Here is a 19011-nt window from a genome sequence, read left to right on the forward strand (position 1 = left end):
TCCGTGCTATTCTGCGATGTAAATCCTAAATAAAACGAGTCAAGTATATTGTTCAAGGGTAGATGTTGCTGGATCCAATTAACCAGAGTACGTTCAAGGACCTTAGACAGAAAAGGAAGAATATAGTTAGAACAGAAATTACCAAAGAACTCTAGATCAAGGCTGAGCTTCTTATGAAGGAGAGTTACAGATGCCACCTTAACAGAAAAAGAAACACACCCGTTCCGAGAGACTTGTTGAACAGATCGAACATAAATTGACCTATATCAGCGAAGTTCTCCTGAAGAAACATTATTGGACAAGGGCCATGGGGCAAAATGTGGGTCAAGATTCAGCGATCAGTGTAGATAATTCAAAAAGTAATATCGCATAGCTCAATTAATGCTCTACCCATATAAAACGGGGGAAGGAAGTCAGATTTAAGAGGAATATAGAACTAGTAAGAATGAATAGCGACTTCTTCATCAGTGAAATAGTGTAACATGAGTTGCATAAATACATCGAAAATGAGGAACTGAAATGTAAATCTGGTTTGGGTAATCGATTAATAGTATTTTTGCCAGCTGCAATGAGGCCAGCGATATAGATTTCGATTATACAATAGCATGATTGTAGATGCAAAGCGATTGCTTAAACAGCAGCCAGTGAATAGTGAGGCCAGATTCCCTCTATGTCCATTCAGAATGACAAACGGCACTTTTTTTTCCTTAGTTATAAAATATCTACTGGAAGAGGAGTTTAAATTCAGTTTCTTTTAATCAGGTTCCAGAATAAATTATTCAGGGAAATATAATTACTACACAGAGGACTGAGCACCACCAGCCATCAGAACAACCTTACAGAGAGAAAAAAAGGATTAACAAAGAATGCATTCTTACTTTTCCAAGGTGCCAGATAAGACAGCGTCATTAATAGTTATTTTCACATTCGCATTGTCACAATTTTTTTGGGCCAATGTTTTGTCACTGCAACAAAAATGGTCAATATTAGCTAAAATAATCAATAAATAACTAACTGAGTTAAAATTGTATACGTAAAAAAAAACACCACTTACCTTCTGAAATAAGACAATATAATGTTTTCAGAGAAAGTGCATTGCACAAATTTCAGTTAGTCTGGCTGCTCCATTCGGATAATGAAAGCAGCCAGTGGTGACATTACTTTAAGTGAGTCCAACTTGGTCCTACGCTGAGGAGAGCTCACCTCAAGGTGGAGTGCACTGCTGAAGCAAGGTTGGGCTGCACACAATTTCTGTACACATAATGGGGGTGCACCTGCAAAATCTACGTATGAAATAGTGAGCTGTGAGTTGAATTTGAAACATTGTATTCATGTGTTCTTGTGATATCTGGCCTTTCGTATCTGAGAAAATGTCATCATTTGAGATGGCGAGAGTTTTGGTGATACACAGAACATGTACGCAATCTAACCAAAAAACCTTAACTATGAAAAATAATAGTGGCAAAATCATGTGTTAAATTCACTTTATTTTGCATAACACATATTATAACTATTACACTGATAAATTGGAATGCAGAATACGCCATGAAAACAATAATTGCAATGACAATTACGTGAATTTGCATTTTTTCTAAAATGAAAAGTTGAGAGGTGTATTCCATGTTGCCTGCAACCTGACACTCAATTAGAACAAAGATATGTTTAAAACCTATTCATACTGTATTAACTTTTGAAATTCGTGTTTCAATTGAATAGTTCATAATCATCTATCGAAATACAATGGGTCACAGCAATACATTCCTATCCAGAGGATCGAAAAAAACCGCAAGTGGCCATTAGAGTAACAATTCATAGCATCTCTCTGAGAATGATGGGGACAAAAAAAACCCATAAGAATGATATAATCAATTCTTACCAATTCAAGGTTCCACCATAATGACATCCATCGATCTCGAATTTCACTTTCACTTTGTTTCCACTCATTGTGTGGGCTGCTGTCACTGGGGGAAAAAGTGTAATGATGAACATCATGAGGCTTCCTTTGCATGTGTCAAAATATAGCAATATATTTTTTCGCATTTTGTCATGCAACAAAACAGAAACCTTTTTACGAGGAATCATGTTTACATTAACCACAATACCTGCGGTCAGAATGCAAACAAAAAACACACTCTGATAATGTATGCATTGTCCTTGAAATTGATTGGTCCACACCACAGACAGACATTTGGTAGTAATTTAAAATGTCTCGATGCACAGGACAGTGCAGTCAAATAATGCCAGGTAACATCACTTCCAGTGTAAAGAACGTAGGAGTAATGTAATTTCTCATTTCATCCACTCTCAATAGGCACCTTAATATAATACCTTCTACAATGGGCCTGGTGGTAAACGATAATGTAAACAATACATATTAATCGCATGTAAAAAAGCAAGAGAAATCATAGGCCAAGTTTATCCTAAATCACAAGTTATTTAATCAAATGCACGGATGTTATTTAGGAAAGTATCCATTATGTCATGGGATAACTCAATCTAGTCATTGACTTTCTCATACAATAAATATTTTCCTGCATTATAATCGACATATTTATAAAAAAAGGTTGTTTTGTAATTTTCCATTCTACCAACGTAATTTAACTGTTGAATACTCCTATTAAGTTAAGTCCAAGCTCTCTCTCTCTCTCACTTTGATGTCAATTCTATATGCATTTCAGTTTGCCGTTCTTGCACCTATTAGAAATTAAGCTCGTTTAGCATCTTGCTAACACGGTTTCCATCAGACATTCCAATTCCCTATCCTTCTGTTAATCACTGCACTTTACATCTTTCTTTGATACACCCATTTTGATGAGAGTTAAATTTTAGAGCAATCCTCGAGAGAGGGACTCAATGATGTCCTGTAAGCAATCTCATCAGATACGACTTCTTAATCCTGACAATCTTAAATTTGTAGCACAGAAATCCCTTTGTCCAAAAAAATTACTCATTTGTCAACACCGTCAACCGCCATTTCCTAAGTTGATGATCATGTGGTACCACATCAAATGTCATAAGCCAAACAAAATCGAAGTTTCATTGTCATTGACGATATATTTTACATTATCCGAAATCTATTAAAATAAAAATAAAAACAGCAACATACTCTATGCTAAAATAGTTGATATCAAATCGATGTTAAGGAAATAAGCCTATGCTTTGTCGGATTGGCATAACATTATTACACGTCCAACTTTTGGGTATGTAACAGTTATTAATGTTTGGTTAAACATCACTTACAAATACAGAACCACTGCTTTACTTCCCAAGAGCAATAGCTTTGCTTTTAGTTACTTTAGACTGGCAGCAGTATTCTTATTATATGTTTGTCAGCTCATGGACATTGTTAATCTTGTGGGAGTGAAAGTAGAGGAAGATACAACTCTCCCTTTATTTGTAAAACTATTTAGAGGATAAAACATGTTCAGGTAATCAATGTTTAGCATATTAGCCATTTTCTCTTCATCAGTTACAGGATCTGCGAGGAGGATTCCAAAGATAAATTCCTTATTAACCTTTTGTGATTTGCCAAAGTTAAATAAACTGTTCCATAGTTTGGCCTTATTGTGGTCTAAAATATTAGTCTTCTATTATTTGTGTAATTTGAGCTACAATTCAAACATGTATTTAAAGATCCTGTTTCAGTTTTTTTCTTGTAAGTTACACATATGTCATCATAACTGTAAGCGTTATAATAAGCATTTTAATTGTCTTATTTACTAGTTACAAGGTAGAGGATTAATAATGTTTTGATCAGAGATTATCAATACTTGGATCCATGTTATCCTGGAAACGTGAGCAATTAAACCATAAAAGTGGTGTATTCATGTATTCCTCAGGGAGAAAGTCCTGAGGGTTAGGAGCTGTACCCATGGGATCACCTATATTACAGCCATGTGATCACTCACCTAAGATATTTATATTTAGAATGAGGTCCTGCAGTCGAACAAAACATATCCACCACATCCATTTTATCGGGACATCTGTGACAAAAGGCTTCATAGCTCATCAGATTCCTCTCAGACAAATACAGATTATGATTTTCTCTTCTAGCTAAGGAAACTGCCTGAGAGAACGTCTTAATTAATCAGCTGAGTAACATGTTCACCCCCCCAGTATCGCGTCGTCTATTTATATTTAATCATTGCATGACCTGTGTGTTGTATTTCATACATTTTTGAAGAATCACGATCAGGTGCACATTTACATGGGGCCATCTGTTGTATATGCCGGATTATGAAATTTTTATAAAAAATAATAAAAAGTAAAAATTTTCCGTAATTTGCGCAAATCGCATAAATTATGTTAATGTGTGTAATTATATGCATAAATTATGATAATCACGGAGACAATAGTAGTAATTTATGCGGATGCTTGCGATTATGTTAATATGTGCAGTTATGATAATTAGGCTTAGCTTCGTTATCCAGAGTTGTATCAATCGGGATAAAACGATTATCTTTGATTAAACATTTACTGATTATCTTAGTGTGTTTATGTTATGTTAGGTCTCCAACTTCATATCTCATCGCAGGTAACAGTTCTTATGAATAAGACAGTTTTGCATGGACTGGGAAAGAAGCACTCGAACACTTGGTGTTAAGCAATTTTAATTCTGAACAAACACATGCCACTCTAATATTCAAAGGCGAAAGCATACGTCAATAAATTCATGAGCAAGATTATGCAATTAACGAAAATGAATGACTAAAACACTTATTCATGTAACTCGACGGCAACAACTGCTTTGCACGATCAGTTGATATTGAACGCACCACCTTGAAATGGCAACCCTTTTTGAAACTCAAAGATAACTTTTTGAAAGTCTTATTCGTGTGCGTGTTGTGTGTGAGTTGTCCCCTTGTAAAATGTATTAAAATTTTCTTAGAGCCGGGAGTTGCGTCGTTAGCTTGTGGGGTGGGGGAGGGGATACAAACAGCAGCCAGAGAAGTTCCTCTCGCTTGGGCGTGGCCGCAGCGAGCCCGTGCTCTCTCCCTTTCTCCACTGCTCGATTGAGCGGCTTTGGCACGATGCTCGCCGTCGTGGTGCGCGATGATTCCGTCGTCGGATAGCGCGCAGCTCCTCCACGAGTCGGCACAACGCTCGGTGATGCCCAAGTCGTGCTGCTCGTGCGCTCTCTCTCTCTTCTGCTAGATGAGTGGCGTTGGCACGACGCTCGCCGACGTGGTGCGCGATGATTCCGTCGTCGCTGCTGGACGTCTTGTCTGTTCTCACTGGGTGATGGTCGGTGTGTGTGTATCAAACACACGGCGCATTCGATGGCGCTTTCTCTCTCTTGGTGGCAGCTCCAGGCTTCTCCACTGCTGGATGATTGTTGAGTCAGCACGATGCTCGCCTTCGGCGGTGTGCGATGATATCGTCGTCACTCTCTCTTGATCGCTGCCAACTTCACACGGACACCCGCCCTTACTTCAGGCTGTGTTGGCTCAGGCTTTGGACGACGCGGCTGTGCACGCTCTGGCGATGAACGATGGCTCTTGTTGCTCATCCGCTGCTGCTCGTCCTTTGCGATGCTCGCTTGGTCGAAGCTTGGCGATGTCCACCCTTCTACAGGTTGATTGCTTGTCGTCACTCGTCACTCTCTCTTCTCCGTGCTTTCCTTTGTTCGTGCAGCTGCCAGCTTCACTCGCTCTTAACCACACCTCGTCACTTCGTTCTGCGAGAAGCGACACCTGCCATCGGCATCGGTGTTTGCTCCCTCACGACGCTCCGCTAGCCGGAGCACGGCTGAACCCAGCCTCGACCCAGGTTGAACTCAGATTTCTGCAACTCGAACGACCCCTCCTCGTTCCATCTCTCCTCGAGGCACGACTCGCCCCAGCTCCCTTGCGAGCCCCGTCGCAATGCTGCGTCGCAAGCCGAGTCCCGAGACTGAGCGCGACTTGAACAGACTGCTCATCCTTTTGTCACTCTAACGACCCCTCGTCGTCCCATCTCTCCTCGAGGCACGACTCGCCCTAGCTCCCTTGCGAGCCCCGTCGCAACGCTGTGTCGCAAGCCGAGTTGCGAGACTGAGCACGACTCGAACCAGACTGCTCATTCGTGATGTGCGCTTGTGCTTAAAACTCAAAACGTGACCACCCTCTCCTCTCTCCGCGCATTTCTTGCGAGAGGAACAACCAAAAAAAAACAGACGCCCTCGGAATGTCAGCACAGACCCCCCCCCTCGCGACCCTTTCTAACCCCCTAAGTATTTATTGGGCCATCTGTTTGTGCCGGACCGTTGGAGACAAAGGTGGCTGAGGAGATTTTTGCAATACATTTATGTGGTCCTGTGTGTTACATTTATTCTTGATATTTCTTATGAGTTCCCTCGGTCTTAGTATATCGTGGTTATTATTCGGTCTATGTTTAATGAATATTCGTAATGATCCTCGTTACATCATTGTTTTGAGGGCTTTGCCAAGTTTGGTTATGCGTTTGTTTCCAGGGATTGGTGTTTTATTCTGAGTTATATTTTAATGTCCTGAGGTTAAGTGTAACTAAGTTTCCACTTAAGCTTTCTGGAATTCGTATTCTTTAGTTTTTGGTAAGGTCATGTAGATAGAACATACAATACAAGATAATATATGTGGTGAATACGAGTAATATAAGGGAATATCTAATAACAAGCCCCTATTGTTTGCTGGTTAATTCTTTTTGTTAAGTTTCTACTTTTCGTTAAGGAAAACGTTAAAGAAAAAGCGAGTTGCAACAGTTGTTTTCTCTGCTCTGCACCTTATCCGTGCATCTCCATACGTCTTGGGAGGTTAGGCCATCGACCTTTTGTCCATCTGGATGTCTCTGACCTCTCTGTGCCCGAATTCTTACCGTTTAATGGCCCTCCCCGTTTCACAGATTCCTGGTGTGCTTGTGAGGAGTAGTGGGTTGTTTTCATTATTTAATTTAAAAATATATATAGATATTAAAAAAAAACATTTTTTTTTGCCTAATTATTGTTAATATTAATAACAGAAAACAGGGCATAGATACAACACATCTTAAGTACCAATTTTGTATAATGCTTGTTAAATTAATATCACAAATTCCATAAATACCATCAAACCACATAAGCCTGCTGAGAAGATGAACATGGGCAGCCCCATCCCATTATTGGTCACAGCAGACCTCTATACATGTTTAACTCAACAATGTTTGCATATCACCACTTCGTTATTAAAATGCAACAATTAAGTTGACAGAACACGATCCCAAACTTACCTTCCCAGATAAAACCAGTCATAGCGAGACATATGTAGCCCCATATACAGTAGCCCCTTTATGTTCCTATGGATTTTAATGAAAAATCCCTCTTCTTAAAAAAAATATTTCTATAATCGCCTCACATGGCCATAATTTTGCGTAAGATCTGGGAGTTGGAAGAAAGCATACAAACTTGATGCCGTTCGCATCAAGTTTGTATGCTTTATTCCTACTCCTGATCTTCTCCTCGTGCTTTCAGTCCATGTCGTTCAGTGACTGAAAGCACGAGGAGAAGATCAGGGAGTTGGAATAAAGCATACAAACTTGATGCCAAAGGCAGAAAAAAACTGCTGAAGCCCGATGGCCTCCCTGAGGGACTCAAAGACAACACTCCTCACAGTGCCCTCTCCTGCATCCAGAAACCCCTACCTCTCACTCTCTGTAACTATGACACCTCAGATTAACTCCGTCAATAGTACAGGCGTACAGAATTAGCAGGAGGAAATACCGTGCAGATATGGAAACCAACATCAAATCAAGACCCCGCCTGAGCCAGATGAGTTGAGGCATTGAAATTAACAAAACTTAAAGAAAAATGCACCCTTATCAAAGGAAATCTGATCTTAAACCGGACCTCATGCCAATGGACTCCAAGAGAAGGAACCTGCTACTGCATATGAGGTGTTTTGGTTAGATCGCGAACATATGAATGTCATTAAACCTGCCACCACACGACACAACCAATTAGTAAGGTTTGTCATGTTCACAAACATGCCAATTCGTTACTAGCACAGCACACCGGTGTGTTGGAGAGTAAACCCACAACATCTACAATTACAGTACGACGTTTCGCTGGTAATGACAACCAGCATCATCAGCCGATAGCAAGAGCTGTGGATAAATCTGAGATTATGACACAGACACCGGATTAGACACAGAAACACTCATAGAGAGACAAAAACGCAAACACAAAGAGGTACAAAGAAGGATAGAAAGACCCAAGTACATGCACGCAGACAGAGAAATACGAATAGACCAAAGCAGACAGTGATAGACATGGACAGGTGCAACACTAATTAAAATGTATTCTGGTATCATCTAGAATAACTTGTGAATAATGAACTTCAGAGAGACATAGCAGCGTGAATTTGGTCATGAATTGAACGACGTCCTAACAATAATAATTTATTTTTATTTGAGATCTTTTCGTATCTAGGATTTTGTGAAAGCGCTTTACAAGAATTATACATTCGTGATTGGGTGACGAGTAAAGGGGGGTGGGGTTTTAGTGTTGGGGAGGGGAAGGGATGGTAAGGGAGGGTGATGATAGGGAGACGGAGGGGTGAGGTTAGGAAGTGGAAGGGAGAGATGGCAAGGGAGGGTGATGGTAGGGAAAGAGATAGGGTGAGGTTAGGAAGGAGAAGGGGGAGGATGGTAAGGGAAGGTGATGGTAGGAAAAGGGAGAGGGTAAGGTTTGGGGAGGGAAGGGGGGATGCTAAGGGAAGGTGATGGTAGGGAAAGGGAGAGGGTGAGGTTAGGAAGGAGAAGGGGGAGGATGGTAAGGGAAGGTGATGGTAGGGATAGGGGTGAGGTTAGGAAGGGCAAGGAGGGTTTAAATTTTAAGAATTCGGGCAGGAAGTATTAGAGGGAATCGCTATTTAAAAAATATAAAATTGAAATATATTACGACTGAAGAATGCACTCTTCGGGCTGAATTCTTGTGGAAAAGATAGAACCCCTTCTTCAAAAAATATACTGACATACAGAAAGACAGAGGCACAGAGGCGCAAATGTAGAAATGTGGACACAAAGACGCAGAGTGAAGAGGAGACAAATATTTGAAACACAACCGGAGAATAGGAGATGCAGATACACAAAGACAGCAGGGGATACACAGGGACATGAGGAGACAGATAGAAACACAGGCATGTTATATACAAAGAGACAGACAAAAACAAGAGGATACAGAGATTCAGCATCAATAGGATACACGGATAGAATAGAAGACACAGTCTGACGCAGTGGCAATAATATACAGAGATACAATCCGAGATACAGAGGCAACAGGTGACAGATACTGAGAAGTAACAGAAAAGACAGAGGCAATATGAATTACTGAGGTGCACATATATATGTATTTCGAGACAGATACAATAGAAAACACATCGAAATACACAAGATACGAACAAGAGAGACAGACATAATAGGAGGCAGATAGATTAAAGGAGATGCTGTTTGACAATATGAAGCACAGTGATACACATAAAGACAATAAGAAGCAATGTTTTCAAATAGACGCAACGTAAGTTTCTCTTTAATAACACTCGCCTATTTTTTTAAAATGTATGTAGTTAAATCGAAAGTACATTATGGATATCTGGATAAGTATATATTGAGATCAATTAGAGCAGTGTTTATAATGCGTGTTCACTGACTCCACTACACGCACTGCTCACTAGATGGCTCTAGAGACTCGTCAAATGCGTTACCTCTACACGGCACAGACTTCATCCTCTCCAGCAGCCTAGGCACTTGCGATACTATTTTCAAACTTGGACGAATGGAAGCTACAACAAATGTAATGAACATAAAAGTACCTTGAAATATTTCCCAATGGCACTGTATTTACGAAACTAGGTTGCATGTGACAGCAGTAAGTTACGGACAATTTGTTGTTAATATCCAGGCCATAGCCTGCACGGCAACAGCAACCCTAATATCATTATCAACGGAAATATCTTCATCAATACCGTATAACACGTAGGCTTTCGTGACCAATATAATCCATAACAGAGGTTTTTTGGGACAGCTGTTGCCTGATGAAGCTAGTTGTAATTACTGGTGAAACGTCGTACTCAGATTGTAAATGTTGTGGCTTGGCTCTCCAACACACCGGCGTGCTTTACTCGTAACGAATTATATTCTTGGTTCTTTCGGTAAAGTCACGTAGAAGGCAAATAATAAAATAATACAAATACAACATAATAAGATAAAATATCATAACGAATTGGCGTGTTCTTACAAGTTGTCTGTGTCGGGTGGTGGCGGATATTAACGACACATTTATATATTTACGTGGTCTAACCCGAAAAAACCCTCCATTATGGATCAATACCATATCATACAATTAAGCCTATATCCTCAAAAAATCTTACGTTACTATAATTAACACAATGTATATTATCCTCATCAACATTAACGTCAAGATTTTCATAATTTCTATCGGCATGAAGATTAACAGCATCATAATATTATATTATTTTATTATGTTTTATTTTTATTATTTTATTACTTCCCTTCTACGTGACTTTACCGAAAGAACCAAGAAGATTAACAGCATCATAATCAACAACAGCAACATTTATGAGGTCATTTAAAAACAAATAATATCTTCACATGCAAAATAATAATCAAAGTTCATCATTAGCAAAACACATTCCATTGTAAAATCTTCAATTTAAACGATCCAAATAATACATAGTGCTAATAATACATTTCATAAATAGACACACATTTTAACGAGGTTATGTATACCAGAAAGTTTAAAACTGCATTGCCACTGTCTTACATTTGAAGACTACTTCAGTGTGACAAAGACATGTAAACAACTTAATGATTGTGCCCAGTTTGGTTGTTAAGGATGCTTTACTCTGGGGCTAGATTGGTTCAAGTCACATCGTTCACCTTTAAGAAAAATTATAACTATAACCCAACAATAACGATATTCGACAACTTCGTTACCTCATTAGGTACACTAACACAACACAAGTTACACTAATCAGCAGCCCGTGAAGATAATTTAATGAAATATAAGCCGTTCAAAAATATACTATAGAGCTACTTGTGGCTGCATAATATACCGGCTTTATATATATATAGACAGTATGATTCCAGACAATAATAATAGTTCACATGTACACCAGTACACACTTGCACAAATGTATTTGCCTATTAACTCCACATTTTAATGCTTCCGACAGGCGATACGTTCACACACACACGAACATCGTGATAAAAAGTCGACTGAAAACATGATTCGGGGTCATTTTAACCATTACCAAATGTGTTTGAGAAACCTAACTTTGACATTCTCATTACAAAGTCAAGCCTGCAAATCCATAATGCTCGCAGCATACATACATAATCTGGTAAAAATAAAAGCAGAACAAAATATAATGCATACGACGTAGTCATACTTTCTGAACATACATGTAATACATTGTGTTGCAACACATAGCATCAATCCGTTAAAGTAATCGCACTTATATAGTAGATGTCAATGTCATTTTGTAACGTACCTGATTCAAGTTCGAAGTATTGTAAAGCTGTTGTGTCTATGAAGTAGGTATAGTTCAAGTGGTGGCGTTTTGCACTGTTATCCGATAGGATAACGTAATGTGGAATTTGGCCAATCACAGTAAAACGTTCTATGTGGGTGCGGCTATGACGAGAACACGGTAAAAAAATGAAACAATACACTGTCAAAAGATCTACAACGCTCACATCACTTGCCACAACAGTCTGTTAAGGAACTGTATTTGTGTAATGATGTACACTGTTATCTTGGAGTGCCAAAAAGGTAAGTTGCTAGCTAAAGAAAGGAATACTACACAATCAAAGTTCAATGTATTGATGGTATACCTTTGAACTCCTTATCAGTGCCTACCTTATTACAGACCAATTCAGGCCTTATTGGTTACCGCTTTAATATGGAGCAACTTTCCTTGTTTGGTGCTCCAAGATAACAATGCACATCGTTACATGTAAAAAGCCACGCTCCAGCTACACAAGCATATTTCAGGAATCCATCTCCGCTGTGAATGCTATCTCAGGCACTTTCATTAAGTTCGCGGCCAATTAATCTCTATCCTTGAGCAAGGCTCGTCTGTTCTAGCAATATAGTGCCCTACCCAAAGCTGGCTCATATTTGTAAGCACTGCCGTAGGTATGGGCACTTTGCTGTGTTCATGACAACCACCTCAGTGCCTTCAGTTGTGACCGTGGGTTATAGAAACCATTGCATAACTTAATTGGGTGAAAAGGGCATTGGAGGGAATTAATCAAGATACATCAACAAAAATATAGAGTAGAGAAAATTGAAACATGGGAGAAAAAAAATTGGGAGACCCAAGTTCCTTGTCAACGCAGAGGACATATGGTGATATCCTACAGATCAAAAAGATGACCATCGGGGAGATGGAGCTAAATTGGCAGTGCCTGGTGCCGCAGTAGTCTAAGGGATCGCATCAACAAGGACAGTCGGCTCCATGCTGTTGTGATTCACACAAATCAGTTGCCTGCCTATGAATAACCTTGAGCCACCACGTAGAGTCAACAAGTGACGCACTCAGATAGATAGGGATGCGTTTTCTTTAATGCCTGGAACATGATAGGGAATCTGCTAAATGCATTGTTTTACCAAGACTGTAAATCTATGCAAAGAGCTGTGATCACGTAGGAATGCCTTTTTTTTTATAGCCGACAACTTGCCTTGTTTGGCACACGGCATATTTTACAACAGCAGCCATTCACAACTACGTGGCGGTCTCGTCACCACGGCGCTTGTCTTTCGTTTAGTGCACTTGAGCCCACGTGAAGTGTTAAAGAATGGCAGGTCACGGGGACAGACCGAGGTGCTATGGGTTGAAGGAATGAGATGAGTGGCAGTTGCACCAGCTGTGCCAACCTGCTCCATTGAAATGCCTAGTGCTTCACTCGTTGTGAGCGTTGCTCCTCTGCTGTGTTTGGAGGGCGACTATCTGCACTGCACAGTAAGCGGTCCTTCACGAGCCTCCACCATAGAGGCCGATCTTGACACCCCTGCTACTAGTCTTTGGCCAGTCCACGTAACTTTACAATATTCTGCACTCCATCAGCCCATCTCTTCGCTAGCCCGTGCTGCACATGGTTAGCACCTCAATTCGGTCAAACAGAAGTGGCTGGGCAGGTGGATTACATGGTCCAGCCAATGCAGCCTCGGATTTTAGCTCCTCACAAAACAACCATTTGTTTTGCAGTTTCGTGACTGAGTGGAGGACGATTTGCCTATATGATGGTGAATGGGCCCAGTGAAAGCCCATCACATATCCGATATTCGAGATCCAGACAGCGGTATTGGTCCACAGGAATTGCAGACTCTCATTTCATGTGGCCAACCCACAAAAGTGTAATGTTTCTTGGAGCAATGGGGTCAAAAGGACAACCGTCGGATAGAGACGGTGCGACGATGTGATCTCATATGCAAGAGCGCGATGGACCGTGGTGTCATGGGAGTGCCGTGGATGGCAGCGACTATGAGCAGCTGCGTGCAGTTGTTACCCACGCAAAATGAGTTTCATCCATGAAATGACAGTCATTCTTACAAATGACTAATGTTATTTCTTCTCAGTAACGTTCATTTTTGCCTTGCTCGCTTTGCCATGTACTACCTCGTTAGTATTAAACCAAAAACGATTACAGCAACAGCTACAAAAAAACGGTAACTCCAGGACCTGTTCAAATAATCGTAACTGGTGCTAGCCATGAGTGGGAATCGAACCTGCATCTATGGGTTTCAAGCACATAGTGCAAACATCTACAACATCCGCCATTCGCCACCACGTGCTTATGCCAAGCTATGTGCACGTTAAGGCCACGTGAAGTGTCACAAGCCCACTGGCAAGAGGTCACGGGACAGACCCAGGTGCCATGGGTCGACTGACTGAGATAACCGGATGATGTTTCAACTGTGCCCCCTGCTGTTCTAACTTGCTGTGTTTTATCCACCTAGCACTCCGTTTGTTGTGTGTCGCTTCTCTGCCCTCAGCTATTGCTGGTGGGCAACTGCCTCGAACTGTCCAGTAGAATTCCTTCTCTCGCCTCTTTTACAGAGTCCGATGTTTACACTGCTGGTACTAGTCATCAGCAAGTCCAATCAACCCCACATCCTCTTGTACCACATCATTCCATATCTTCTCTAGCCCTTGCAGCGCCCGTCTATTCGCTTATATCCGGCCGAACAAAAGCTAAATTTCGATTTAAAGCTTTCGTGACGAAGACGAACAAAAGCTGTTAAGGCATGTGGTGATTGGGCATGCGGGCTACATGACCCAGCCAATGCTGCCTTGCCTGCCGGCAGAGCTCACTGATGAGACTTTATCCAGATCTTTCAAGGATTCGTGATCTCCTTACAAAATCCAGACTGGCTAAATCTAGGTTAGATTATAGACAGGCCAGCCTAAATTATTTTGACTGTCAAATATATTTGGAGGTCCACGTTTCAGAATCATAGAGAAGGAATGGCATGACTATGGCCAAGAAGATCTGAAGCTCCGTGTGGACCGACAGACCAGGTAGCTTTCAAAGAGCATTTGGCAGCTGACGAAAAGATGATGCTCTTCGACTGATTCGGAGTGAGACCTCTGCTGTCAAACCGGAGCCTGTCATGATCGTACTATCCAGGTATGGAAAACTCTCTACTCGCTCTGCAACTGCTCCATCACCTATTTGGGAGTCATGGGGGTGGAGTGTCTGATGGCATAACATTCCCAAGCAGGTGCATAGTTGTGGTGGGATTGAATGTAATGTACACTCCAGGTTCAGCAATAGCACCCCTAACTTATCCTCTGAGTGAACAGCAATCACCAGATCGTCAGCATATGTAACATGGTTGACCAATAGGGTGCCATCCCTTAGCCACACCCATGCATCGATCAGCCTCCCATTGTATCTCAACCAGATGGAAATCCCTACTGTACAGCCATCGAAAGCTTCACAAACTACGTGGTCGAAAAATATGTTAAATAATGTGGGAGTCAGAGGACAACCCTATCACACCCCAAGGCTAACAGGGAATGGCTCCTACTAGCCTGTCCACCATCACGAAGGTCCTTAATTATTGAGAGCAGAGAGTCAGGGACTGTGAAAGCACAAATAACAACCCGGAGCCCAGGCCTACTAATGGTATAATAGGCCTTGACCAGGACAATTATGCAGAGATTAGGTCCGGTTGGAATTCCCTTTACCTCTGCTGTAGCAGACGGACAGAAAATACGGCATCTGTGCAAGACCACCCTGTCCCAAATCCACATTGGATCTCTGCAAGCCTCTCCTCAGCTTGCGTGGCAAGGCGATGTTGAATTATCCTTGCAGGACTTTTCCCGACACTCTAAGGAGGGAGATGCCCTTGTAGTTGTCACAATCTGTGCTGTCCCCTTTCTTAAAGAGGGAGACCACCAGGACATCCTACCAACCCTGTGGAACCCGTCCAGTGGTCTAGACTGTTATTATGATGTCATATAGGGCAGTCTGCATGTAAACACTACCCTCCCTTAGAATTTCGGTTGGGAGATTATCTCTGCCCAGTGCGTTTCCTGGTCTGAGACTCAAAAAATTGCACTTCAGGCAGCCAATCACAGGGGGTCCCAACTGCTTACAATATTTGAGGCACTGCAGCATCGGCAGGGTCATCCCCACTTTTTCCTATGATGTTTTCCAGGCTGAAGAATTTCTCCTCCCCGAAGACCTCACAAAAATGATCAAAAAATCTGCAAACCGGTTTCTGTCGGTCAGAGATCGGATCACTTTACTTTCCTCTATTTACTGTGATAGGTGTGGTGCTGCGAGTTACATTTTTAATAGAGTTAAAGAGTGATTTGTTATCGCGGTCAACCGAGGCAGACTCCATCTCCTCAGCAACCCACGACTACCACCCATTCTTGCAGCACTGCACGGCTCTCCGAACCTCCGACCGAAGGCTGTGGCAAGCCTCCACATTCTCTGACGTGGGATGCTGTCGACGGTGAGACTGGGCCTGTCACTTTTTATCAGCTAGCCCAGGGGTCGGCAACCAAAATAACAAGAAGAGCCATTTCTTTCCAATTCGGTACAAAATTCAGTATTTCAAGAGCCGCAATGCATCTGAGTACATAGTATACATACTGTACTCACGTACATATCGTCAAGAAGCAGTCCGTAAAGAGCCGCATGCGGCTCCGGAGCCGTAGGTTGCCGACCCCTGAGCTAGCCGGAAACACTTCGCCTGTCAGGCAGGGTCTCAGGGGAGGTTTGGACCGTGCACCAAAAGCAGCCATTGCAGCTGCATGAGCCACAGTCCTAAACCTTGCAAATTTCCCCCTCAGCATTAGACGAGTGAAGGACGATACCAACCCCAGCTGCAAGTGATGATGAAATTATTGCTTGCAACATTCATCAGCTAGCTCACACCAAGCCACTGTGGGTTTGAATGGGGTCCTGGATGTACACCCACAACCGGAGTAGAATAATGTAAAGTGTATCTGAGAGATGACAAGTCGATGGTCAGTCGGCAGATCAGCTCCACGTTAGGTCCTGGTGTCGAGGACATGGGCCCGCATCCGCTGTTCTGTCACTACATCAGGAGGTTTCTGCTCAGGGCAAGTGCGGCTCGTGGCTGCCCCTCCACCTAAAGTTTCCCCCCACGCTGCCATTCAGCTCCTGGCCACAAGACAAGCAGCCCCTGTGCGCTTGGAGGAAGGGCTGTCCTACCATACAGGGGAAGAGGACGCTGAAGAAGAGATGGACACGTGCCGGGGGTGGCTCCGTCGACACCACCACGCCTGGTCGTCGGCCGCGCGACAAGGTTCCGGGGCAGTTACTAGTGGAGAGTAGCAATGATAGTGCACGAGGGCTTGGCAGAGGTGGGGGCTACTGCGGCCCGTCAAAGTCTCTGGTGGCGCCACCCTCCCAAATTCCCCCACCCTGCTCAAGTTGACGTCACATCGCGTGACATTGGTTTTATTGACATTGTAAAATCGCAACAATGACCTTTGATCTTCTGTCTTTACCTTTTATAGCCAACCAACTGCCCTCGTTTGGACCTCCAAGATAAGTGCACATTGGTACACTCACACAACAGACAAAGATCCCCTGTATTGCCTGCAACAGACTGTTAGGGCAAGTGCTGGTTGCGAGCACCTATGAAGGCTGTAACGGCACACGAGGGCGTGGGTGTACGACACCGCGCCCGACCGCCTTTGTCTCTCTAGTGGCGATGTTTACACCGCATCAGGTACTGATTTGAGGTTCAGTCGACCTAGGGGTGGCCCAGGACCGGTTCAGATAATTGTCACTGGTGTCGGACGTGCGCGGGAATAGAAATCAGGTTGCCAATTTCGTAGCTCACGCGCACTAACTGCTACACTACCGTTTCCCTGTGAACACTCACACATATATATATACATACACACACATATGCAGATATACCTATACAGACCAATCTAAAAATTAATATATTGAAATACACACCTATACAGAACACACGCACCTGTCAGTATACCGGTCTGTTTTCAGGATCAGAAATGTCCATTCTTGTGCAGGATGAGGGCTTCCATAACACCCACTATTGTCCCTCACGTTCCTTACATGTGTAAGGGTTAGGCCTGGCGGTCAACCCTATGTCTGTGTGTCGGGTAGCCTGCCAGAAGTTGTAACGACTCACAAGCTTGCCAAGTTTAAAAGTAGCGACAACAGACTTGGTGGGTGACGCCGCACACCAATATGATTGGAAGGCATCGGAGCATTCAAATTAGATTGGTACAAAAGGAAAAGACTGGAAGATGAAAATAATTCATAAGGAAAGGTTGATAACCGTTGGGAACGAAGAAATGGGATTGGAACAAAGAGGAGAACCTGCTCGAAAGGGGGGTACAGGACACATGAGGGGCCCGAGAGAGAGCTCGGCGCACATTCTGGAGTGAAACCATTATAAGTATTGTCTCTCTGTGGTGGCACGTTATCTTTGAATAAACCATAAAGTTGCGCAATACTTACCGCATCCGAGGTCCTTTTAATATGTAAGAAACCACGCTCCAGCTACACAAGCGTATTTCAGGAATCCATTTCCGCTGTGAATGTTATCTCAGGCACGTTCATTTAGTTCGTGTCCACTTAATATTTATCCTTGAGCAAGGATCGTCTGTTCTAGCAATATCGTACCCTACCCAAAGCTGGCCCATATTTGTAAGCACTGCCGTAGGTAGGGACACTCTGCTGTGTTCATGACAACCACCTCAGTGCCTTCAGTTGTGACCCTGTGTTATAGGAACCATTGCATAACTGAATTGGGTGAAAAGGGAATTGGAAGGAATTAATCAAGATACATCAACAAAAATATAGAGTAGAGAAAATTGAAACATGGGAGAAAAAAATGGGAGACCTAATTCCTTGTCAATGAAGTGGACATATGGTGATATCCTACAGATTAAAAATATGACCATCGGGGAGATGGAGCTAAATTGGCATAGCCTGGTGCCGCAGTAGCCTAAGGGATCACATCAACGAGGACAGTCGGCTCCGTGCTGTTGTGATTCACACAAATCAGTTTCCTGCCTATGAATGACCTTGAGCCACCACGTAAAGTCAACAAGTCACGCACTCAGATAGATACAGTGAGGGAAAAAAGTATTTGATCCCCTGCTGATTTTGTACGTTTTCCTACTGACAAAGAAATGATCAGTCTATAATTTTAATGGTAGGTTTATTTGAACAGTGAGAGACAGAATATCAACAACAAAATCCAGAAAAACGCATGCCAAAGATGTTATAAATTGATTTGCATTTTAATGAGGGAAATAGGTATTTGACCCCCTCTCAATCAGAAAGATTTCTGGCTCCCAGGTGTCTTTTATACAGGTAACGAGCTGAGATTAGGAGCACACTCTTAAAGGGAGTGTTCCTAATCTCAGCTTGTTACCTGTATAAAAGACACCTGTTCACAGAAGCCATCAATCAATCAGATTCCAAACTCTCCACCATGGCCAAGACCAAATAGCTCTCCAAGGATGTCAGCGA

At 42.4% G+C, this 19011-nt stretch overlaps 1 long non-coding RNA gene across 1 annotated transcript in view; it reads right to left on the reverse strand.

Annotated features, from left to right (window-relative positions):
• Window positions 1–18848, reverse strand: part of LOC144737786 (uncharacterized) — a 65002-nt gene extending 46154 nt beyond the window's left edge. The window contains exon 1 of the long non-coding RNA XR_013589077.1: window positions 1877–18848. This is a non-coding gene — a long non-coding RNA (uncharacterized LOC144737786). The remainder of the gene's footprint in view (window positions 1–1876) is intronic.
• Between the last annotated feature and the right edge of the window lie 163 nt (window positions 18849–19011).

The sequence above is a fragment of the Lampetra planeri genome, chromosome 74 (genome assembly GCF_965212315.1).
Source record: "Lampetra planeri chromosome 74, kcLamPlan1.2.h2, whole genome shotgun sequence".
NCBI classification, from domain to species: Eukaryota; Metazoa; Chordata; class Hyperoartia; order Petromyzontiformes; family Petromyzontidae; genus Lampetra; species Lampetra planeri.